Here is a 26,301-nt window from a genome sequence, read left to right as displayed (position 1 = left end):
GGGTATCCAATCCACATTTCCATAGCCTCATATAAGTCTAATTAATCCTAAACATGGCACTTATTATGTCGCATTTTAATTTTGAGTTATATAGGTGAGATAGCTATGTACACGCACAGCATGGTAACTTTACTTTTGTAACATGTTTAATTTCATGTTTTATTTAAAATGATGATGCAAAAGGAACCTGATTAGTAAATGGCAAAAGGGAAACAAAGCTTATAGAACGTCCAAATAAAAACAGAAAAGAGAAAAATTAAAACATCGAAACGTAGAAAAGGAACAGATTAGGACAGTGGAAGGGGACGAGAAGGAGAAGGAAAAAGAAAAGACAGGTGGAGATTTAGGAGGCAGACAGTGTTATACAAATATCAAAAACAATACATAACATTTAACATGACACATACATAGAAGGGCACATGGAATTACAAGTGTTCAAGCAAAACATGCAAGAAAAATCACAAATATTATGCAATTTTCTATACAATCAATGTGAGCAAACTGTCAAAGCTAAGACGTATAGGTGTTTCTTTCTTTTTGTCATACACATACAAGTATGAAATGCTGCACCTAAGGTGTTCAAAGTCACTTATCCTGGAGCGTGAACAAAAGAAATTCTAATCATATGCTAACATTTCTGCTACTCCTTGGACTCGAGTCACGATTTATTTTTCTTCTAGCCTCACAAAATTATGATATGGTATTTAATGAAAATGTATCTAAATAAAAAAATTAAAAAAATATGACGAAAATATAAGGACAGTCTGTATGCAAAAAATGAGCAAATGCACGTAGTTTTCTTCTTTTTCTTTTTTATTAAACTGTAAATATGCAATTTTGTAATTTTGTAACCAAATAGTTTATTGGATCAATTACTCATTGGTATTCTTCGTTATGATGAGTCCTGCTCTTCTTCACTTTATTTTAGGAGGGAGAGAGCTGTCTTCATATTTCTACAGATATTTAGACCCTTGTGCTCTGAGATTGAAACCTATCAAGTATTTACTTTTCGTTATAGCCAGGCAGTATCATATTGGTTGAAGATCAAACCACAAAGAAAGGTGGAGAGGATGTCACGATGAGCACCAGTATTTGTACTGCTAGCATTAAAAGTGTGTACCCTTTTCTTGGCACCACCGTTATTTTATCAGGATATACCTGCAGTATCATATGTTTGATTGGCATTACTGGTATCATCTTTGTTTGCCAAACAGAATGGAAATTAAAATTGTATTTGGGTACTGCTCCATCTTGCTAGATCTTACTTGAGGGTGATAGTTTTGACACCTTCATGTACATTTATAAATACTCACTATTTCCCTTAGACCTTTTAGTCAATGGAGATTCCTTTAGAAACTAAAACCCTCTCTTCCCGAGGAAAGATTTCACACACCTTATTAGCAGTGTCATCTCCTCCTCTAAGGAGGAAGAGCGCTGCCCCACAGGAAAAATAAAATGATAATAACAATGTAATTATGATTATATTTTTCACTATTGGCAGGCGCTGTAAAGGTACGGGCCAGGCTTTGCTGGCCACAGAGAAGGGGAGGAGTGGTGGGCACTCTATAAAGTGTGCATGATGGTTTGGCGGCCGTCTTGGGCTAGCCAAACAGCCATGCATGCTTTGCATGGTCCCCACCATGTTGTAATAGACAGCCTGGTGAGAAACATGCACAGACTCTGTGCCCCTGTCTGAGCACCAAACCAGTGTGTGATGAGGTCAATCACAACGCTGCACTGCAGTGTTGTGATTGACTTTGGGGAATCTTGGTGCTTCCTGTTCCTTTGTCGTGAACGAAGAGGACAGAGGAGAGCCGGCCGCCAGGAAAGTAAGTGCATTTTTCTTTTTAATTTTTTTAACATCCCCCCTCCGGCACTACCACTACTCCCCGGTAGCAGCCGCTAATGTTTATTTGTTGTAGTTCAGTTTAAAGCTTACCAGAGTCACTTTTTGCCTATCTAGTTCTGATACCATTTCTGGGGAGAGCCAGGCAAATAAGCAATAACTACCGCCACATCATCTGCGAACATGTGCAATGTATTTTCTTTTTCATCAAAGATAACACTCTATTTGTGACTATACGTTATCCTGGAACCGGAAGGCTCCTTCAAAAGCACAACTAGGAAGAGAGAGACACACCCCTTTCTAACCTTAGGTTTTTGTATTCTACCCGTTAAAACTACAGTAGCAATTGGATTGCCATTATTTGGCATAATCAATCTCTTCATATTGTCCCCAAATACTAATTTTGTGTGGACTCTTAGCATAAAATAACATCCGTCTACATTAAACACTATTTCTTAATCCAGCCTGACGAGCACTGTTGACATCCTTGTTCATTTCAATAATATTCAAATCTTATTGAAATTGTCAATATTTCAAAGAAACTGGACTGATCCAGGAGTGCCCAGTCAGGATTCTTGTCTTGCTGCTAGTATTTTAGTGTTATTTCATCACCTTCGTTTAAGAAAGTCTTTGGAAGTCATGAAATATTACCATCAGACATTATTTCTCCCAAGTGACGTGTCGCTTAGAGTGAATTAAATGGCTTGGTGATTGGGCCTAACATACACTTGTGAAAAATTTATAGAAGGATCCTGTAAATCCATCTGGGCCAGGTGCATTTTTTTACGTTCAGTGCCTTAACAGCTATCTTCACATGTTCTACCTTTGCTAGTTGCTTGTGGGACACTTCATTACATTCTTGGGGATTTATAGGCCTATTTAGTCTAGGTATTGTCGATGAGCCTTTGGTAGCTCATTCCTTATAGGACACAGAGCCTGGTAGAACTTACAAAATTATTCCTTTTTACATTCCTCTTCCCATATTTGTTTAACTTTGTGATTTAGAATATTGGGACTATATTGCTTCACTGTCTGTGCCTTTACTCAAGAAGCCAAATTCTAATCTAATACCTATTCATTTTCATAACATTTTTGCATTTTTATCAATAGTGTGCTTTATTCTCTTCTAACAACTGTGCCCAGCAAATTAGCACAAACCATTCTCAACCACAACTATTCCATGCAACAACTTCAAATTCACATGGATCACATTTATTAATGTGATGCCTGGCACTTCTACTGCTTAATGTATATACATGTGATTTCAAATTTTCTCTCTTTTTTCTTCAGTTTGTTCAGCAGTTTCATCTCTGTATCATGGATTCCTCATAGAATATTAAATAATTGGTCTGGGCTTCACATTGAGGTCTTTTTTCTTATTCCCACTCATGGTAGCAGCATATAGAAGCCCTTTTCAGAACTTCTGGCATAACCTTTGGCAAGTTCATGTACTCTTTTAATGTCATGACCAGATGATGATCCATAACGATCTTGAAGTAAATCTCAAACCAAAAGAGCAACCTGTATCTGATCTGCATTTACATAAGAGGCAACGTTCATAAAAGCTTTCTTTTTTATATGAAATCATTTTTATTGGGTTTTGAAAAGATAGTAACAAACATGATTGCAATTTACCATAGGCATGTGCGTTGCTAGTAATACTATGCATCTTACACCATGTTTCTCAATCCAAGCGTCATAAGAAAAATAAAAATAAACACAATAAATACCCCCACCTTTCACAAATCCCCAAATCATCCACTATATTAACAGAGGAAACATATATATCATCATTCATCACACACTTAGTTCTAGGTTCTCATGTAGTAATACCCGAGAATTGAACAATTACTTTAAGGTCAGAGCACAACATTTTAGCCCAAACACCAAAAACATTCAGGGCCCATAGGCAGAACAGAGGGGCCCCACTAGAAAGATATTCTATCAGTGGAGACCAGATGGGCTCGAAGCTTTTGTAGTTATCAGACATTACACAGGAGAGCCTCTCCATTACCGGATTGTTCCAGAGTCCATTGAACCTTAGGAGAACTGGGAGAGATTCTGGGTTCTTCCAATGTGCTGCTAGCATGACCTTAGTAGCCCCTAAACAGTTCCACAGTATTAAATGATCAGAAAGCGTTTGATATTTGAGGGTAGGAGAGTGAAGACTTAGAACTGGTGCAGCTGGGATGGAGTACCCCAATATCTTATTCATGTTTGAATGGAGTTTCACTCAAATATGTTTTAACATATGAGCAATCCCACCATATGGGCCTGAAATCGCCCAAGAATTCAAACTTTTGCTCTCAATGGGGTTACTTGTGGGGTAGTATTTCACTAATTTTGTACGGTACAAGTACCCATCAATATGACTTTTAATGAGCTTCCCTCTCAACCACTGCGTTTGAATATTTAAGAATCTCCCTCCAGAATGCCATCATTTAGGTTTCTTTGAACAAATCACTGAATCAGAAGGGAATATTCAAAAATCTAGAAGAGAGCTGCCTCCAGTACCAGTCTGTATAAGTGCCTCAATTGTGCAAATATTTAAATTGAAGTCAGCTAACTACAAGCCGTGAGTCATATCTTGAACTGGAAAACCTAATTGTGTAATTGTAGGTCGTGAAAATGCTCAGTTTCACCTAGATCAAATTTTGCTGTACAAGTTTTAAAGAGAAATATCTCAAAAGCTCAAAACATGGTGGAGATAGTGAGGGGAAACAGTCTTTGCAACGCAGGTTTTACATTGCAGTGCCTTAACCACGCATTTATTACCATGCAGGTTTTTTACCAAGTATAGGCCTTTACTACATATGCCTTTACCAAGCATTTAGGATAAGTATGGGTGTGTTTGGGTGGTCTCCCCCAACATATATGTGTGTGTGTGTGTGTGTGTGTGTGTGTGTGTGTGTGTGTGTGTGGGGGGGGTATGTGTGTGGGGGTATGTGTGTGTGTGTGTGTGTGTGTGTGTGTGTAACATAAAAATCAAGTGTAATTATTGATTAATTGTATTAATATTTTTAAATATCATAAGACACTTAATTTAAAAACTATTAAATGAACCTTTTACAGTTATTTTTAATACACATGTTTCCAAATAATGAAATACATAACTTTAAACCATGTTTCATACATATAAAACAAAATGAAGATGTGTAAGAGTATGGGTATTTTTTAAGCTATTAGTATTTAAAAATATATATATTTAAATTATTTTATTATTTAATCCACACTTCAAATTACCCAAAAAATGTGAAGCTGGTGGAATAAGTATTCATATAAGAAACAACAGGTTAAAACAGAATAATTACTAATTTTAAAATACATACTAGTTTTGCAGTTAATTAAATTGGAAATTAATCCATAAATTACTATAAAAAAATAACAAAAAGTATATGAACCAGGAACATGAATGATGTCCTCAGTTTTGGCACAAGTTTATAACATGTTAAAAGGGTTTAAAACAATGACAGAGAGGAGGGTCATCTTTAAAGATTCAATTGTGTGGGTCAAAAGGGTCAAGCCTGTCATCCAGATTGGGTGCAAATAAAATCCTTTAGTGTGTCATACTCACTTCCTAACAAGCCAACCATTTTTTGTCTACTAGAACTAAAGGATTCATTTATGGCATTTTGGCATAGGGCAGTACAGCAAGGCACCGTGCTCCCCTGCCCTGAGTTGAAGTGTACCAGCAGGAATGCACTGTATTTAAGCAATACAGTGCATTCCTGTCCTTTCTCCCTACACTGGTGCCATTTCTGCAGCCTAGCACCATGGTGCAAGGGTGCCTCCATTGCAGGCAGGATAGTTTTTTTGTGCAGGAAGGGGACTTTCCTGCACAAAAAAATCCTAACAAGCATTTCCCTCTTTCAATGGGTGCTGCAAAATGCTGCACACATGGAAAGAGGAAACAACAAGGAGAAATAAACATATTTCTCCTTGTTATGTCTCATTTCAGGAGGCATACAGTTTTGGTGCTTATACAGGGTTACATCACTTTGTAAATCTGGGACAGCGTCAAATTCTATGGGTGTTGCAGGAGAAAACCCACTGCAACACCCATGGAATTTCTCCCAGGCACTGAGTAAGGTGATCTAGTGATTTGCGCTGCATCCCCTTATTCATGATTAGGCTATCTGGTTTTAGGTTTTAACCTATAAAAACTGATACAACCCCACTGAAAGGGAAATAGCCATCACCAGTGTAAACATATAAACACTGAAAAAACACCTTTACAACCACAAACCAAGAGCCATTCAAAGAAAGGAAAAGATGAGTGAGTCATTTTTATTTTTTCCTGAAGGGACCAATAAATTGTAATTTTGTTATACAAGGCAGCAGCTAGAAAGACTGGGCTAACATTATTCTGCTTGAGTTCTGTGTTTAGGGATTTCACTAAAATAGTGTTTCTTCTTCCTTCTGCTTTTTTCAGTTTTGTGGTTTTTGGTCTAAAGATGCATTGCTTCGAATCATGTTTTAGGTCTTATTTAGTTGTTTCTTAAACTATAGGTAACCAGGAAATATCGAAATCATATTTGATATTTTGGCTACGTTTGATTTCACTGATAGGTAAAATAGCTTGTTTCGTAAGAATATTTCCCAATTTGTACCATCACATTTACTCACAGAGTATGGATGAAATCCTTTGACACACAAGCCCCCTTTTCTAGCGAGTCATTATTGATTGTAGGGGAATTACCTAACACCCCAGGCTGGAAACATTCAATGCAAGGTGTAGTGACAGTAAAAGGGAAAAGAGTGTTATCACCAAGCATCCGAGAGTAGTGAAAACATGTCACCAGATGTTTGGTAAACATGGAATGCAGTGTCACATAGAATGCTGCTGAAAAATGTTCCTGCCAAGTTCAAAAAAGATTGGAGTGATATTGTTTGTATTTGCAGTAATTCAGCTGCGTATATGAAGAAGTTGTATGATGACCTGTCAAAATCAATACCTGAGCTGAAATGCTTCCCTGTAAGAGATCCCAGTCATTTTCTAGATGGTATGCTGAAAGCATCTTTGCAATCTTCAGTGGTAATGAAGAATGCTATTGAGTTTGTAGTCCATTCTGGTGCACTGTTTTGGTATGCCCAGGAACTAAAATGCAAATATATCTCATGTTGTGCTTTGTGTGACATCAAATAAAGAGTCATCCTAACTGTGTCATTTAGCCAGTGGTTCTCAGTCCTTGGGGCTGTAAATGCTATATTATCCATGTGGCGACAGTTACAGAATTCTTTCTTAGTGATGATGCCAAAGGCAAGAAATGTAATGATCTTTGGTCACACAATGATAGTGATGTGAAAAAAGTACAGTCTATTGTATGCTTAGGTTTTTACAGGAAAACATGACTGCTGTATTGGATATAATCAAAATACTAGAGTCTGAAAACACCCTTATCTACCAAGTGTTCAGCGTAATTGGTGTAGATGTGTAACATCTCCTTAAGAGTAGGCTGGGCGACACTTTTAGTGACTTTGGCACTGCAACATGCTCCATGTTGGAATTCTTACCACTCCGTAAGCAAAGAAATGTTGAGTAACAATTCTGATTTTTTTTTTTACAGTCTATGGGAAATGGCTTTCAATTATGCATAGAAATGTCCCTTTACCAACCATGGCATTTGAAGCTAATGAAGCCTCACTGTGGTACCCTAAACTAGTTCTAGATCCCTTCTGCATTTTCTCCAGGCTTTGAAAATTGCTGCTTCATTTTTTACTGCTTCAATAACTGAGGACATTTGTGGTCAATTCAATGCAAATGTTGCAGAACATGTCCTAGAGAATCACACTCTTCAGGTGCACCAGCTTTGGCATGGAAAGTTATGTCATTGGCCAGAGTTAGCAAATTGTGTACTGGCTGTTTTGGCGTGCCAATATTGAGAGGGCCTTTTCACAGATAAACGTTTACATAGGAAGAAAAGAGTGAGCACGCATGACCAAAGACTCACTAAAGGAGAATTGTATGGTGTACTACAATAAGTTTTAATTGTAAAAATGTATTTGGAACTCATGTACCCTGTCCACACTCTGTCACATGCTGTCTATACACATGCACAATACACATGGACTATAGGTGCAGAAAGCAATCAATATTTAAAAGCAAAACATTCTATAAACACTGGAAGAACAATGTTTCTGTTGTTTTTAATGGTGCGAAAATATGTAACCGCTGATAACCTGTTGTTGTAAGGTATTAAAAACACTGGGAAAAAACATCAGAATTTACCTAAAATAGAAACTGAAAACAGGAAAGCCTACTCATGATTTATGAGGCCACTGAAAGCCACGCAGGGTGGCTTTCCGTGGCTTCATAACTCTTTATGAGAGCCCTGCGTCATGCATCTACCACTTAACCTGGTGAATCTGGGCTCTCATAAATAAGCCCCTGAAAAATAAACAAATCTCAAATTCAACTCTAAGGGCCTTATTTATGAGAATTGATACATCACTGCGGTAAGGAAGTGATACGTCAGTAAAACTTGCGCTGCAGTGCGACAGTTTCAAAAGTCTTGGATGCATCATATTTATATCATGGCGCATCAGGGCGTATGGTTTCATGGTGTTTTTCAAAAATGACGCAAAAAAAATGACGCTTACGTGGGCCTGCTGCAGCAAAGAAAACTGACGCATGTGCAGCAAATGTGATGTTAGGCTGCTTTGCAGCATGTAAAGCAACGCAAATCACCCTAGCATCGAATTGGAGTGTGTTATGCTTTAAAAATCCATTGAAAAGTGACACATTTGAGGAAAATACATTGTCCCACACCTCAAAACAGAAAGATTGAGCAGGCAGCAGCAGCCATGGCAACAACCCTAATAACCCACGCCAGGATGTCCAAACAGAAAGGGGAAGAGGAAGAATAATTTTAGTGTGGTGGATAATCAAATACTGGTAACAGAGTAGACAAAGTATGAACATCAACTCTTTGACCCCTCAAAACTGCCATTAGGGAGGAAAGAGGCCGTTTGTCTATAGTGGACAAAATTAACAGTGTGGGGCAAGCTAGAAGGACAGTGCCAGAGTGCAAGAAGCGCTGGCACAATTATAACCTTAGAACCAGGGAGAAACTGGCCAACAATCTGAAGGCAGCCATGCAGACTCAAGGAGGAGGACCTGAGGACCAGTAGGAGCTCACCCCCATGGAGGAGCAGGTGGCAGCAGTCATCCCAACAGAGTTGGTGGAAGGAGTGGAACGACAGGACAGTGTTGACTTCAAGGACCAGCAAAACCTACAGGGTAAGTGGCAACAAGGGGCAATATAGACAAAAAGGTCATGCTGTGCAGCACAGCAAGCAATGCCCATGTGCTTCACTGCTCTGCATGCACGGGAAAGGGTAGGAATCTTTCTCATGTACAGTCATACATCTAACAAATGTAAAACAAACTGCCCAGTTACACATTGTAAAACTCAGTCCAGCTCCATCAAGTTTGTCCAGTCCATGTGTGGTGTGCAGCACCAGTCCAGGTTCACCTTTGTATGCTGAGACTTGCAGTGCAATGTCTGACATTAGTGACTAGGAATACAAGTCCCACAACGCAAACCAAAAAACATGGACAGGAACAACACATCATACATGGATACTTGAATACTTGAATCCTACCCAACCAGACGATGACAATGCAGGCCCCCTAGCATCATGAGACTAATGTGTCTTACGTGTGCCCATGCAGCCAAATCAGGACTGTCAAGCAATAGAATGGGGTTGTTAGAGGAAAAATTCTTAACTTGAGAGGGGGTTCTGGTGTGGGCCATGTGAAGCATCACCACATAGGAACATGTAAGGACCCACATGCATTTTCACTAGCATGAAAGTACATGGCATGCAGCTGTCCCGATGTGTGGGGTGGGAGCACACAGGTCTTGGCTGCCATAGTAGAGACCACCCTAACTTCTGTCATCTACAAATACATGCTGTGGGTGGGGCGAATGCAAGTGATGCATGCCAGAAGCCCTATGACCCTCATTTATGGAATTTTGGTGTAGGTCATCACAGCAAGTTACCTTGCTGCGCTGACCTACACTAAAGAGAAAGGGCAGGAATGCACTGTATTTATTCAATAGGGTGCATTCCTGTCCTTTCTACCTGTTCTGGCACCATTTTGGCAGCCCAGCATCAACACAGGCACCCTTGCACCATGATTATTTTGGTGCAGGAAAGCAAACCTTCCTGCACAGAAACAATCCTATTAGGAGTCTTCCCCTTTCTATGTGTGCTGCAAAACACAGCACACATAGAAAAAGGAAACAATTAGGAGAAATAAAGAAATTACTGCTCATTATGCCTCTCCTCTGAAGGCATAAGGATTTTACGCTTCCCCAGCTTAACCTGATTATGTAAATCTGGGGCAGCATCAATATCCATGGGTTCTGGTGGAAATATCCTCCACAACACCCATGGAATGCCTCCCGACAACAGAGTAAAGTGATGCAGCAATTTGCTTTGCGTTGCCCTACTCAAGATTTATGAAGCCACTCAAAGCCATGCAGGGGGAATTTGTGTTGGTTCATTAATCTGAATCAGAGTACTGTGTCACGCATTTACCACTTTACTTGGTGCAAAAGTGCTGCAAGCCTCTCATAATTCATTCCTCATGTGCGTTTGTTGAAAGAATAGATGGTGTGTGACCCTGGTGGGCGCTTGGTAGTGCAGTGCAATTTAGGTGTTGCTGAGCACATTGGACTGGCACCGTGTCTGAATGGGGAGACTAAGCATGGGCGGAAAATCCGTTTCGCTCGCGGATTTTGCGGATTTTCGGTAAATTCGCAATCCGCGAGATTCGCGAATCTCCCGTAAAATCCGCAAATCCGCGAGCAGCGGATTTTGCTCGCACTGTTCGCGTGAGTTTGCGGCTTCCCAGTACAACTTCGCGCCCCGCGAATAAGTGCAAAATTGCAGAAATACGATCTTAGCAAAACTGAAACTACTTACCAGGTTCAAAAGTTCAGGCTCATCATTAGTAGCCATTTCCTGTAGTGCTTCCTGAGGGGCCCCTCCAGAGTTCAGTTGCCAGTTGCAACTATTATGTGACCCTGCTCTGAATCTCAGAATAGTTACACATATGCCACAAAGGTCCTGAATTACAGCTAAGGGAGACAAGCAGGAGCCAGGCTGGAAGTTCAAATCCATTAATCAGCCCCTAATTCATTATTGTCAGTTGGGGCAGGGCAGGTGTTGTAACTAATTTTGCAACAATGAAAGCACTTAGCAAGTGCAAAAGATCACTAATCAGGAAGCACTAATGAAGCAGGTGCCAGCTAAAAAAATATTCTGTGACACATTATTCAGCCCCAAATTAATTCAGGTCACTTGAGGCAGGGAAGGTGTGCTTGCGTTGCCACAATAATGTACACTGACTGGACAACCAGAGGGTGCTGTGATGAAACAGAGGGTGGCATGGGTGGGCCAGAGGGTGGCATGAGTAGTCAGAGAGTGGCAGTGGTGACAGAGAGTGGCAGTGATGAAGAAGAGTGTCCCAAACAGGCTGGACATGTAGAAACAACAAGTTCGCGAAACTTGCGACCCGACAGGTAAGTTCGCAATTTGCGACATTGTACAAAACCCTCGCGAACTGGCAGAAACCCGCGCAAACACACAAAAAAAAAAATCTGCAAATTCGCGAGAATTCGCGGATTTTGCGGATTGCGAGTTCGCAAATCCGCAAAATTCGCGAACGCGAGATTCGCAAAATTCGCCCATGCTTAGGGGAGACATTGCATTGCAAGGAGGTGAGAAGTGATATGTGTACTGCAAGGTAGCCGGAGCAATTCACATGCACTGCTGTGTCTGATAGTGTCACACTTGTGTTGCAGCTGGGAAGGGATGACAAAGAAGAGGGCAATACATTCTACATTTGATGTGGACCTGGGTGAAGATGTAGCACATGTCAGGAGGGAGCTGGAAAAATAAATGTCTTACCAAGTCACATATGTAAAAGCAAGGGGATGTGACACAAGGAATTGTGAATTGACAGTTTGAGCTAGGTTGCCACGTCTTTGGGCATTATTCAGAGATGGTTGAACTGTGAGGTGCATGAGCCTGGTTGTGTCAAACCTGGCTAGGTGCATGACACAGATTATTATCACTACTAGCATGTGGGTTACAGCTTCTCCCATAACCCTCAATTACAGGCAGCCATGTCGGTGAAGTGAATATAGTGACTCCCATTGTTGGTATTGGTGTCACATGAGAGTCTATGTATGATCTGGGTGCCATCAGTGTCTGACAGTAAGTGAAGTCCCTGGCCTAAATGAGGATTTTCAGAGGAGTCATAGACATGTACAAGCATGCAGGTTGAGTCAAATGATTTGTGATACTTTACAGATAACCAACTCTGGAAATGATGTAATGGGGGAGCGTCAGTGCTAGCAATCTACCTAGTTTAACTGGGCCTATGCCCTTAAGTTGGTACACAGTGCCCACTGTTCAGAACTATGGGGCCAACTGTGTGTGTAATGAACTCACATGAGTATACACAAAAAGGCATGCCCTGGTAAGTAGATGCCCTTAACCTTCCCCGCAGTGTTGCAAGGTGGCTAGTTGTGTTGAGTTGTGTGTGTGCATGTAAAATATGAGCCCTGAGCTACATGAATACATAATGTGAATGCAACACCGCGCAACAAAGCAGACTGCGTTAGTGTACTGTGTGAAAGGCAGACTGCAGGATCAAATCAAAGAAATTACCAAACCGACATCACTGTTCCTGGAGCTGTAGGCTGAGTAGTAGCTAGAGGGAATGCAGGAAGCCTGGTGATTTGGTGAAATATGCACAGTATTGGTGTTAATACATTAAACAACATTCAGAATAGCCATCATGAAAAAGAAAGCTAATCACCAAGGCAGATGTGGACCGTACATCAACTTACAGTCACAGGCAGGGCAGGCCAGCAAGCTGTGTAACTGTATTGCAATGTGTGTAATACAACAAAAAGTCACTCTTGTCACACCGGGTCTGTGTGAACAAAGCAGATATACAGTGCAGCTTGGCCACAATTCCTACGAGTCACACATGGCCAACACATCAATGTTGAACTCAACGTTAATGAGAATAAAGTCTGTATGTCACCCAGATTACTCATGCCAACATTTAGCATATATCACTTTTAACATATGCCATTTTCATTGCAGAGGGAGAAACAACATCTCCTGAACAGCTGCCTGTCCTGGATGACCAACCTGCTGGCAAAGACAACCTGACCTTCATGGACGATGATACCTTTCAGTGACTCCTGGACTCCATTGAAACACCTTCTCCAGTCGCATAAGGGGATGACCGTGTCACAGGGTCTCCAGAGGAACCGCCAACCCTGGGACATACCCTATCTGGCAGTCCAACCCCATCCCCAAGGACACCCAAATTGTATTCCAACAGCAGGCTGTAGGAGTCCAGCAGCAGCTGGTAATGAGGTGCAGGTGGGATTGGAGACCATCAGGGGCACCCTAGAGGGAGCCCGTGGGTGCCTCAGTCCCAAAATGGACACCTCTGAGGCAATAAGAGGCACCTCTCTTTCCCTCCATAGATTGGAACAGTCCCTGGCTGACATAGCCGGAGTCATGATGCAAAGGCAAGCACAACAGCCCTGCTGATATGACATCAGTGAGATTGCCACCCAGCTGAGGGCTATTCATACCATCCTTGAATCTATGGAGTGGAAGCAAGTCTCCTATTTTTCAACAATGGGTGCCTTTCACTGCGACGTTGTTGCTGTGCTAACAAGCCAGCATGCCTTTTTCTGAGCTGTGCTGCCTTCCGTGTTGGCACAGGAAAATTCTGCTGGGTACAGGGTAGCCACATCTTCTACCCCTGACGTGTGTGTGTGTGCCTAAAATGCCTCCTGCGCCAGCACCACCACCACCCTCAGGGCATGCACCAAACACATCAGAGAACAAAGATGGGGACTTCAACCTTCTCTGGATGACAAATCCACAATAACATTTGTCTGTGCCACTTGGACAGTTTCTCATTGGACATGTGTTTATTATAATTTTACTGCCCTTGTTATCTGGTAATGTCCCCTTTTTGCAATGCCCACCTGTTGACTGGATCCATTTGTGGACTGTCGATGTGGCCTACCTTCCCTTACCATGAACCTGTGTGTTGTATGTCCATTGCAGATAGGACCAACTAGACCATGGGGGGTGTGCAGACACAAAAGGCACTTTCTACCATCTTTAGAAAAGGGTGAAAACAGTCCCAATCACTGTCTCTTGTTGGACAAGGTCATGCATCATCGACCACCTCTGCCATGGCATTATGTTGAACTATTGAACGTCATGGTATGACATTAAGCATTGGTACCTTCAGGGCCCCACACAATTAAATACGCCAACTAATCACACAATTGCAGAACTGCACAAATTGGGTCCTGTGACACAGGTGAGCCATTAACACATGATCACACATACACAGATCTCTTGCTCAGTTATCATGACAATGTCATCATACACATATCAATGTCATTGTGGGTGGTCTACGCACTCCTTTTTCTGGGGGAAGATTTATTGCGAGTTTACTCTAAATTGTTTTATCAGTGTGCTGGGTCCAAAAGTGTGTACCTAATCACACTCTGTATAAACTAAGAGTGGTGGCCAGCTAGCTGCACTGCCTGCCGGACTCATACACGCACAACTATTAGTGATTTACAATCAATAACATAGTGATTCAACACAAAGTTAAATAAGAATTACATACAAAATTCTTTGAACAATTTAATGAGAAAGTTTTCTATTTTTCTTATCAATGACAATTTGTTTCCAACAAGAAAACGAAGAACATCCTGTCCTCAATGCGTATCAAATACATTTACAAACATAACAATTGAATGAACCATATTGACTTTTACGATTTGCTTGTTCATACAATGTAGGTGATGGAAGCCCAATGCATTTTCGGGACTTTTATTGTCCCTTCATCAGGGGAAACACTGTATTATATATTATATATAAATAAATAAATCAGCAATTATATACAGTGGTGTATCTATAAGTTCCATCTTAAAATTCAACAACTCAATGCTAGGTTATCACATAAGTTTTGTTTAGGTGTATGAAATTATCAATGTGCTAAAAATTCTCTTCAACTCAGAATGTGCAAGGAAAACAAAAAGTAGTAAGAAAACCATCACCTGTGTCAAACCAAAATTAAAAAATACAAAATCAGTAGCCCGATGCAATAAAACAACGTACTATTTGTGTGAGCCACTGAACTCATCCAGTTCAAAAAGTTTAGCAAGCAAATTAATGTTTTAAGCGACGAAAGCTCTGTGAAGTAAAAATAATACCAATTCAATTTCATGCAAGCTCATGTGTTACTAAGAAACCGTGCTCGAATAAATAAAAAGAGGTTACTCAGAAGTCTCCGTGTAATCGTCACTCATCCTAAGAAACAAGACGAAACTCAAACTGTAAAGCCAGACTCAATCGAGTTACAGGCAGTCAAAGTGGTAAGTTCTGCTCCCTTGCATAATGTAAAAGAATCTTGAAAACAGTCTCTCGCGACCGATCTTTAGCCCGCTGCCAATGCAAAAGTTGTGCCGCTCTGCATTAATTCCGAAGCATAGGGATGCGTCATATCTACAACAATATGATGCTCTCCCCTGCGCTGCTGCACAATATGCTGTCATGCACTGATGCAGGCACCCTTGCACCATGGTGAAGGGCGCCTGTGTCACGGGGATGATTGTTTTTGTGCAGGAAGGGACACCTTCCTGCACAAAAACAATCACAAGAGGTGATTTCCTCTTCCTATGTGTGCTGCGGAAAGCAGCACGCATGGACAGAGGAAAAAACGAGAAGAAATGAAAACATTTCTCTTTGTTGCGCCTCCCTATGCCTCCTCAGGGGAGGCGTAGCATTCTGACGCATTTCCAGGTTTACAATTTCTCATAAATCTGTATATGGGGCAGAAGCCATGAGATTTGTGTGGGAACACCCACAGCAACACTCATGGCATGTCCCTTTCACGCAAAGTGTAGTGTGTAAAGGGGCCATATTTACATATTACAATTCTTTTTTTTTTTTTTTTTGTTTAAAAATTTTTATTTCCATAATTTGCACAATTTACACATCATACATTTATACATTTATACATTTCGTATATTACATTTCATATTGTTTGCCTGTAAAGTAAAACATAGGAACACGACAGCGAAAAGCCAAAAAAAAAACACAAAGGAATAACCCATAGACCTACTGAGGCCCAATATTCTCTTTCCATCTAGTTATGGGTTCCCATATTCTTAATCCTCTCATTTTACCTCTGATCCCTTTTCTGGAATAAATAGGCTTCTCCAAATTATAGGCTGCCAACAAATTAGCCAACCAGGTTTGCATGATAGGTGGGTTTTTATCTAACCATGCTCTAGCTATAGTCAGTCTATAAACTGCAGCAGCCACAAAGATAAATTCTTTATGTATTATATCTCCAACGTGATCCATCCCCAACAATAATATTGATGGTGTGAGGGTTATACGTAGCTTCAGTGACCTAATTAAAAATCGTTCAACATTTTCAATCAGTGTGTACAGCTGTGGACAAGTAGCAAAAACATGTATTATATCCGCCTCTGGATGATTGCACCTTGAACAAGTGATGCCCGTAGTTCCTCCCCATTTAGCTATTCTAGCTGGGGTAAAGTATAAGAAGTACAAAGTCTTATAATGCTGCGATTGTAAAGGTGCTGAACATAGAACCGTACGCGCAAGCTCAAGTGACTCTTGAAACAATTCTTTTGGAATACTCAGTTTAGATGCCCATTTGTTACTAAATTTCTCCATATCATCTACTTTTCCTTTCACCAGGCATGCATACAGGCTCCTAATTGTACAATCTGCAGAGATTTGTATTTTCTCTAAAATTTCATTACTCTGAAATCCAGCAGGTCCTCCCTGTTTATTACCCAAAAAGCTCCTAACCTGGAGATATTTAAAAAAGGATCTCCTATCAATGGCGAATTTCGTCACTAGATCTGTAAACTGTAACATCGCTTCACTCCCTCTGAGGTCCCCAATCTGACCAATTCCCCTTTCAGCCCAGCCAGCCATTGTACTATCAGCAAAAATTGCTGCGGGTAATGACCTATTCTTATACAATCTGACATATCTGTTAAACCTACCAAGGCCTGATTTCTTTAAAAAAACATTCCAGATTCTAAGAGCAGCATTTAGTGTTTTAAACCTGGTCCTTTTGTAGTACCCATACTCCGTACAATTTAAAAAACAATTTTCAGCTTCTTCACTCAGAACAGCCTTATAAATTTCTGTCGACATACTTGTAACTTTTTGTGTCTTGCCGCCTCCCCCAATTAACCCCTGCATATACTGCAGGGCAGCAGCCAAATAATACATCCTGAAGTCAGGCACTCCCCACCCCCCTTTTTCTCTCGGCAAAGCCATAAATCTATAAGCCCTTCTCGTCTTACCTTGCGCCCATATAAATTTATTCAAAATAATCTCTAGTGAGTTAAACCACTTATTCTCAAAAAAAAGGGGGATGGCTCTGAAAAAATAAAGGAACTTAGGAAGGATTAGCATTTTAATAACATTTGTAGTTCCTACAAGAGACAAATGTAAATTGTTGAGCCTTTCCAGGTCATTTTTAACTTTTGCCAATAGGGGGGCGATATTAATTCCCACAACATTATCAATGTCTGCCGAAATAGCCACCCCTAAATAAACTGCCGAAGTAACCACACGCGGATCATTACAATTAGAATATCCATTTTCTACAATCTGCGTCTTTGCTTTATTAAGACTATACCCAGAGATTTGCCCAAATAACTCCGCTTCCCGTTCAACTTGACCAATTGACATATGAGGGTCAGAGGTGAGAATTGCCACGTCGTCTGCGTAGGCTAGGGATTTGACAACGCACCCATTCAATCTAATTGGCGTGATCAAAGAATTGCCTTCTAGTCTGTGGAGCAATGGTTCTAAATACAGGGCAAATAACAATGGGGATGATGGGCACCCCTGTCTTGTCCCCCTTCCTATAATGACATCTGCTGAATATCCTCGATTAACTCTGATTCTGACTATAGGATCAATATATAACCCCTGTATAGCCCTAATAAAACCCTCGCCTATCCCCGACCACCTCATAGTTTGCCATAAATACTTCCAAGAGACCCTATCGAATGCCTTCTCGGCGTCTAAGAAGAGTGCTGCCATAGGGTCTCCCAGGCCACCTGCAGCGTCGAACATAGTTAGAACCGTCCTGGTATGCTGCGTTGTCCCTTTACCAGGTATAAAGCCGTGTTGGACGGGACTTACCAAACTCTCAATAACCCCTGAAAGCCTTGCGGCTAATATTTTAGAGTAGACCTTGACGTCAGCATTCATCAATGTGATTGGTCTATAAGATCCAGTATTTTTTGGGTCTTTCCCTTTTTTAAGGATTACAATAATATCTGCCCCTCCCCAGGATGGGGGAGACCCGTCACCTTTTTGTGCTGTAATCATAATATTGAACATATCATTAAGCAATACATCCTTAAATACTTTATAAAATTCCACCGGAATCAAGTCCGGCCCTGCAGCTTTGCCTGATGGTAGGCTATTCAATGCTGTATTAAACTCATCTAATTGTATTGCTGTCTCAAGTTCTTCTCTTCCATTTTCAGATAATTTACAGGTCTCAACTCCCCTTAAGTACCTCTCAATATCTGTGAAGCTCTCTTCCTTCTCTGGGGTATAGAGGGATGCGTAGTACTCCCTAAAAACCTCTCTCACTTGTTCTGTCTCGCTTACCAAGTTACCCTGTCTATCCTTAATTTCTTTAATATCCGAAGTAGCAAGTCTCTGTCTCGTGCGGACCGCCAAGATATGTCCTACCTTTTCGCTTAATTCATATGCGCTCTCCTTTTTGGACAAATAATTAATTGCCTCTTTCTCTGCAATACATTCTACTGCTTCTGCTTTCACAGCTATAATCCTATACAAATGTGATTCTACTGGAACATTCTGTATTAAAGCCAAAGCAAGACCTTCTTCCTCTTTTATCAATCTCAGTCTTACCTCCTCCAATCTCGCTCTCTCCTTCTTCTGTCTTGCTAGGACAAAACTAACTGTCTCCCCCCTTACTCCTGCCTTGAAAGCGTCCCAGACGATACCTGAGCTGGCAGATCCTCTATTAATTTCCCAATAGAATTTTATCCATTTTTCCATGTGACCTCTGTATGCGTCATCTGTTAGTAATGATCTTTCGAATGTCCATTGTGAACTGATTTTCTGACCCTGTCCTAGTTTAAGAGTTAAAATCAACGGACTATGATCTGATATTATCCTAGGTTGTTTCTCAATATGGACATCCTGGAGTATTATCCTAGAAATTAAAAAGTAATCCAACCTAACCAAAGTCCTATGCGGGGCCGAGAAGAATGTGCTACCATCTACCTGTTGTTGTGAATTAATCCAAGGATCTACCAGGGAATTATGTGTGACCAAATCTACTAGAGCCTTATATACTTTCTTCTTCCTGCCCCCATAATGTCCACCCGTCTGCAAGCAAGAGCCATCTGGAACATGTATGTTTAAGTCTCCGCAACATACTATTGGCTCTGGCCATTGAGCTAATTCAATATCCAAGTATTGTAAAACATCCGGATCATCCTCAGTAGAACCATAGATTGATGTCAGTGTAAAAACCTTTCCTTTAAAACAGATTTCAAGTATGACCCATCTTCCCCACTGATCTTCTTTCTTTCTTTTAACTGTTAACTCCCTAGTCTTTCCCAAAACTGCTACTCCTCTTGTTTTTGTCCCTTGTTTAGTGTTAGCCAATAACCTATAGCCAAGCTGTTCCATTAGATAGCCTCTTGTACCTTCAATATGTGTCTCTTGTAAACACACCAAGTCCAATCTCAAAGATTTTAGCAGCGCTGCCACCCTTAACCTCTTATTAACACAGTTAAGACCACAAACATTAATTGAGGCGATTCTACACGTCATCATACTTCCACAATTTCCTTATATGAAAAACTGAAATTTTTATATACCACATACTCTGGAATATGTAGGATGTGTAATCGTGCTGAGTCAAACATTGTGTATCGTGCGACTGTACTTCTTTTTCCCCCCCTCCCCCTCCCGCCCCCCTCTCTCCACAGTTCCCACCCCGGTCTCCCTCCCCCCCCTCCACAGGCAAATAGGTCAACAGACCTATGTGTGGCCGCTTTTGAATTGCGTCAGTCGCTTCCCCTCTCAGCCTAATCTCATCACTAGCTGAGTCCATGGTTCCCCTTATCATTTACCCAATCTGTACTTATAGTGAAACCCCAGCTATCATATCCTAGTCATCAGCTTAAGCCCCCTTCCTATTCTTCAGCTCTTCAATGAACTGTTGTGCTTTAATTTCGGAAGTGAACACTCTTATTTTCCCCTTTGTTACAACTTTCAATTTAGCAGGAAAAAGGAGGTATGCCTCTGACCCTAATGCCTGAAATGGTGCGATCAGCTGTCTGAGCCTCCACCTCCTCTCCACCGTGACATGACAAAAATCGGGCCTTGCAAAGAATGCGGTACCCTCAAATACCCTCTTGCTATCTGGTCTAGCTTTGGCAATAATCTCTTCCCTCAACAGGAAGTTACCTACATTTACCAGGATTGCTCTGGGATAGGAGCCCTGTCCATCTTTCCTGGCCCCCTGTTTCAGTGTAAAGGGATATCTATGGGCACGCTGTACCTCTTTATCCCACTGCCAATCTGACTCTGGAAAAGCCCCTTTTAACATGTTCACAACAAACCGCCTTGTATCCTGCCCCTCAATCCCTTCTGCCACACCCAAAAGTCTAATGTTATTTCTTCTTTGGCGATTTTCAAAATCTTCCAACTTCCATTGGAAGTCCTCCGAAAGTTTTTCTTGATCAGACTTAAAGGATTTGAGATCACCCATCTCATCTTCCAGCTTGCCTGTCCGCTCTTCAGCCTCTGTTACTCTTTCGGCTAGTTCATCATAGAGCTTGTTCATTTTCCTCATTGTATTTTGAATTTTTTTAGCGTCCTGTCTTGCTCTACGGCTTTCTGCCCTTGCCTCCGTTTGCATCTGCTTGAGAGTATTAAACAGAAGTTCGACTGGGAACTGATGCACTGTGTCTGAGCCTGCTGGGGCAGGACCTAGGTTATTATCATCCACCTCCTGGTACGAATGCGATGTCGCTGAGTAATCCCATAATAACTTTTTCTGGGCCTCCTCAAACCCCCCTGCCAGCTGTCTAGATAGCTGCAAGGACTTCCTTCTAAGGGTGGTATCTTTGTCAATACTTAAGTCTGAGTCTGAATCTGATTGTTCACCCTCCTCTGAGCTACCAGTGCTTGTTTGTTCAGGATCTGTCTCCTCATTCAAAGAGAAAAAACAATCTCCCTCTGCCGAGCCACCTTCGAGCTTACCATCTCCATCACCAGCACCATTTTTGCTTGCCAGGCTGAGGGAGCTTCCCCATGTTTTCAAGGGCTCCAAGCTCGCTAACTTCATTTCATTTTCAACCACCAGCAGAGCACCTAACATGTCTGCATTACCAAATTCAGCCGTGGGAGTGCCTTGGCTTTCTTGATTTCCCATAGATTCTCCAGCCTCAGCCTCAGTCTCAGTCTCAGTAACAGTAACAGTAAGAGCGTTATTCCCCTCTGGCTGCATCTTTCTTTCCCCAGTCTCAGTCTCAGTCTCAGCAACAGTAACAACATTATTACCTTCTGGCTGCATTTTTCCTTCGGGTTGCTGCAGCTTCTCTGGTCGTGTTTGCCCCTCTGCCACTATCACGAGTGTGTCATTAGCGCTGGTCTCCTCACCGAGCTCTGTCTTGCCGCCGAGACCGTGATTCAGGCGTTGCCTAGCAACCTCTGCAGTAGCGTCGACAGCGTCCTCGAGGACGCTCTCCTGAGCTGGTTTTCCACTGTTTCCCTCGGGTCCCATGAGTCCGCTGATTCCGCTGCTGCTAGCACTTCCCCGTCTTTCTTTTGGGTCCTGTAGACCGTCCATGCGCTGGAGAGGCCTCGGGGAGAAAGCTTCAGTCACGGTAGGCTGCCGCAACAATGTATCTTTACCTTTCCATTTGTCTTGTTGTCTGCCGGTTTTAGTAACATTGCTTGCGCGAAGAGTGTGCTCATCTGAGCTGCTGCATTTCAGATCGGATTTCTTTTTTCCTCCAACCACGACCCCTGTTTTGGGGATAGCACCCAGATTAGCGCCGGGATTGCGCAAGGCTTTACTCATCCCAGTTGTATTCACTGTTAAATCACTCGGTCCACTCGGCGTCTTCTTGTCCTTCTTATCTTTTTCTCTCTGCATTTCTTGTTTTTCTTGCCTTTCACTTTTCGTCATTTTTGTGGGCATCGTGGACATCGAAGACTCCTGCACTTGAGCTTCAGCCTGCTGTAACAGGGTTTTCCTTTTAATCCTTAGCGCGATTGTACTCATCAGGATTTTGGCGCTTTCCTTCAGACAGTTGAAAACACGATAGCAGTAATAAACTTGCTTAGCTATTAACCCTGAGTAGCTTAACTTTAAAAGCTCTGGCTCATCATATACCAGCCATATCAGTGCCATTCAGAAGAGGCTAGGAAGACCATGGATTCCAGCTATACATTCTGCTACTCTTCCTTAGGCTGGAGAAGGGAAAAAATGCGACTGCTCACAGCAATCCAGCGTCGGCCATCTTGCCTCATATTACAATTCAAAACACAAATGCATTCTCCTCAATTGCAGATCTGCTATAAAACATGCAGCTGATATCGCTGCCCTCATTCTAGACCAGGAGCCGGATCTCCTAATGCTGAACGAAACCTGGCTAAATATCTCCTCTGCTCCTATCCTTGACCTACTTGTCACCCCTAGCTATGACATTATTAGGTTAGGCAGATCCTGTAGGTAAGGGGGAGGTATTGCCTGCATCTACAGTGGCAACATTTTGTAGTTAAACAACTTCATTCTGCTGCTCTCCCTGCGTATGAACACCTATGCATTGAGGTCACCTGCGATACCAGACAAGTCTGCAAATTCTATTTGTTCTATCATCCCCCTAGAGACAACCTTTTCTTCATTGAACTGTTTATGGAGATTATCTCTTCCAATGCAGATCATCACGGCACTTAGATCTTCCTTGGAGATTTTAACCTCCACTGGAATGACTCAAAAGACCTTTGCGTAGATAGTCTCAAATCTTTCCTTAGTGAATTCGATCTGACCCAGATATGTGACAGCCCTACGGCCATCAAAGGAACTACCCTAGACCTAATCATGGGCAATCCGAAATCCGTTCAACTTGATTCTGTCAACCCTTGTGACTGGACCGATCACCACTGCATCACCTTCCTCATCTCAGAATCTGTTAGCACGGGCAAAGCTCAACCAAAAAAAAAAAACCGTGGCAAAGAACACTGCGAAACATTAAACTTGATGCCTTGACAACCCTCAGTAAAAACAAACTATCCCCCGATGCTATGACCAACATCCGCAATCTCAATGAACACTACAATGGATTCATGACAAACATTCTAGACATGGTTGCAGCTCTACAGTTAAAAAGAATACCTTCCAAAGTCTTTAAACCCTGGTACAGTAGCAGTCTAAATGCTAAGAGAAGGAACGTGAGACAAGTGGAAAGAATGTGGAGATCCTCGCCGTCCCTTGATCATCTCATACATCTGAGATCACTAAGGAACATCTATAACAAACGCATAAGACTTTGCAAAGCTAACTTTTTCACAAATCAACAGCACCTAGCTAAAAATGACCAAAAAAACGGTTTGAAATTATTACATCTCAATCAAAAAGCGAAATAAAACTCTCCCCAATCGGATCACGCCCATTGCTGAATTGCGAAGATTTCTCCACTTTCTTCATCGAAAAGACAACTAAGATGGAACTTGAGCTAAAACTACTTTTGAGCTCTTGCCAATCTCACCTCCTATCAGTTCACCTGCCCCCCAACGTCTGGCACTGTTGCTCACCCCAGGTTTTACCCCCAAGAACATTGCATCTTCGAGTGCATTGGAAATCTTGTATGAAAACATAATTATCAAAACGCACTCAGCACTGAAACCATCCAACTACTTCAGTGACCCTCTACCATCGAATTTCTTCAAGGAGATCAAACTATCCCTACTCCCTCAATGGGCTAAGATAGTCAATGCCTAGCTGATGCAAGGCTCTATCCTAAACTGTCTTAAAGCTGGACAGGTTACCCCCATTCTTAAAAAACGGACGGCAGATCAAGCCGACCTAAACAACTTCTGCCAATCATCAAAATTTCGAACTTGACCAAGCTCATTGACAAAGGTGTCCACGTTCAGCTTTGTAATCACATAGAGCGGTTCCAACTACTGGACCAATTCCAATCTGGTTTCTGTCATTGTCATAGTACAGAATCCTCTATCACCCACATTGTTGATGATGTGCTCAAAATGCTGGATCAGAACGATTCTTGTCTTCTGATCCTCCTTGACCTATTGTCAGCTTTCGACACAGTCATACATGACTGCTTACTCAACCTAATGGAACATAGGAAGGGGTTTTCAGGCCCGTTCTAAATTGGTTTGTATCTTTTCTCCACACTAGTACTCAAGGATTCAAGGTCAATCAATCTCTTTCTAACCCTTCCTCAGTCAATCTTGGGGTTCCACAAGGGTCCACACTCTCTCCAATTCTCTTCAACCTGTTCATGGAGTCTCTAACTGAAATCTTGAAACTATCCAATGTCCACTATCTCATGCATACCGATGATACCCAACTGTACCTTAAAGTCTCCTCCCCATATGATATCAGTTCCCTCAACTCCTCCCTACTGTAAGGCCAAAACTGGTTGACTGTAAATCATCCCAAACTCAATGCTATGAAAACAGAATTCCTTTTAATCACCCTACCTAACCATTCATCTGTAAACAGTGAATGGGTGGATCAGTTAACAGCTCTTAACTGCATACCACATATCATTGACTCCAAAATGTCTTTGGACATAATGTTGACAAGAGCCTGAACATGCAGAAGCATATTACTGCCCTCACCAAGGGAGCCAACTTCAAATCCACGGTGCACTCTCTGGTGATCTCCAAGTTGGACTATGGAAGTGCAACCCTCTGTGAACTCCCGAGATCAAAGATGGCGCCACTCAGGGCCTCCCTTAACTCTGCTGCTAGACTCATCACCGGCTCAAAAAGATGCCACCATATTACACTGAATCTTAAATCCCTTAATTGGCTCCCCTATGAAGAAAGGATACACCAAAATATTTCATGTAGGATTCATATTTCATCTAGGATTCATTGGTACTTAATCTACTCAGTGGGATTATCACGCCTCCTCTTACTGATATTTACAATTCTATGTTCCTCACGGGTGAGTATCCAGAGATATGGAAGAAAACAATAATTAAACCATTGTTAAAAAAACCATTACTGGACCCTCTAGAACTAGCCAGTTACAGACCCATAGCCTGCCTTCCCTTCCCAGCAAAAATCTTTGAATCACTCATGAACCATCAGCTTTCGGAATTCATTGATCAACATCACTTGCTGGATGATACCCAATTTGGATTTAGACAAGGCCATGGTTCAGAAACAGCACTGATAAAGGCGGCTGACGAGATCAGAACCATTTTAGACCATAATGGGGCGGCTGCACTCATATTGTTAGATCTCTCCGCCGCCTTTGACACGGTCGATCACTCCATCTTGATCGACCGTTTCTCAGCACTGGGGGTTAACCATCTAGCCAGAGACCTCATAGCCTCTTTTCTGGCCAATCACTCCCAATCTGTGAAACTGGGCACTTTCTACTCACCCACATCCACGTTGCCGTGTGGAGTGCCCCAGGGATCATCGCTAAGTCTGACACTATTTAACATCTATGTGTCGGACTTGGCGAGGGTCATTAAATCATACGGGCTGAGTTTAACCACCTATGCAGATGACACCCAATTGGTGCTGGCTGTCCATAGGAATGGATTGGCAGTTGCATCGAGATTCCAGGAGGCTATGCTAGCCATAGGCTCCTGGATGTCGATGAACTGCCTAAAGTTAAACTCGGGCAAGACAGAGGTGATGACCTTTGGAAACATGTCTCCGGTATGGCCAGACAATTGGTGGCCCACTGACTTTGGCCCCCCACCAGTACCGGTTGCCAAGGTCAGAAATCTTGGGGTCATATTTGACATCAAATTAACACTTCTCCATCATGGTAATACCTTGATTTCATCTTCCTTTTTTACCCTCAGAAAAATCTAAAAATTACTTCCTTATTTACCTCCAGCTGCAGGAAAAACATTGATAACAACTCTAATATTCTCAAAAATGGACTATTGCAATGCCCTCCTGCTAAACGCCCAGCAGCAGGTAGTGGACAAACTGCAATCGGTCCAAAATGCTGCGGCAAGGGTACTTCTTTCCATTCCCAAATATCACTCTGTTTCGGCGGCCATACGTCAACTGCACTGGCTCAGAGTCAGAAGCTGCATAAAATTCAA

At 41.9% G+C, this 26,301-nt stretch overlaps 1 protein-coding gene across 1 annotated transcript in view; it reads right to left on the bottom strand.

Annotated features, from left to right (window-relative positions):
* NALCN (sodium leak channel, non-selective) overlaps nucleotides 1-26,301 on the bottom strand; it is a 2,672,759-nt gene that overhangs the window by 2,499,554 nt on the left and 146,904 nt on the right. The gene's annotated exons all lie outside the window — the stretch shown is intronic.

The sequence above is a fragment of the Lissotriton vulgaris genome, chromosome 8 (genome assembly GCF_964263255.1).
Source record: "Lissotriton vulgaris chromosome 8, aLisVul1.2, whole genome shotgun sequence".
Taxonomy (NCBI): Eukaryota; Metazoa; Chordata; class Amphibia; order Caudata; family Salamandridae; genus Lissotriton; species Lissotriton vulgaris.
This window is presented reverse-complemented; position numbering and strand designations above follow the sequence as displayed.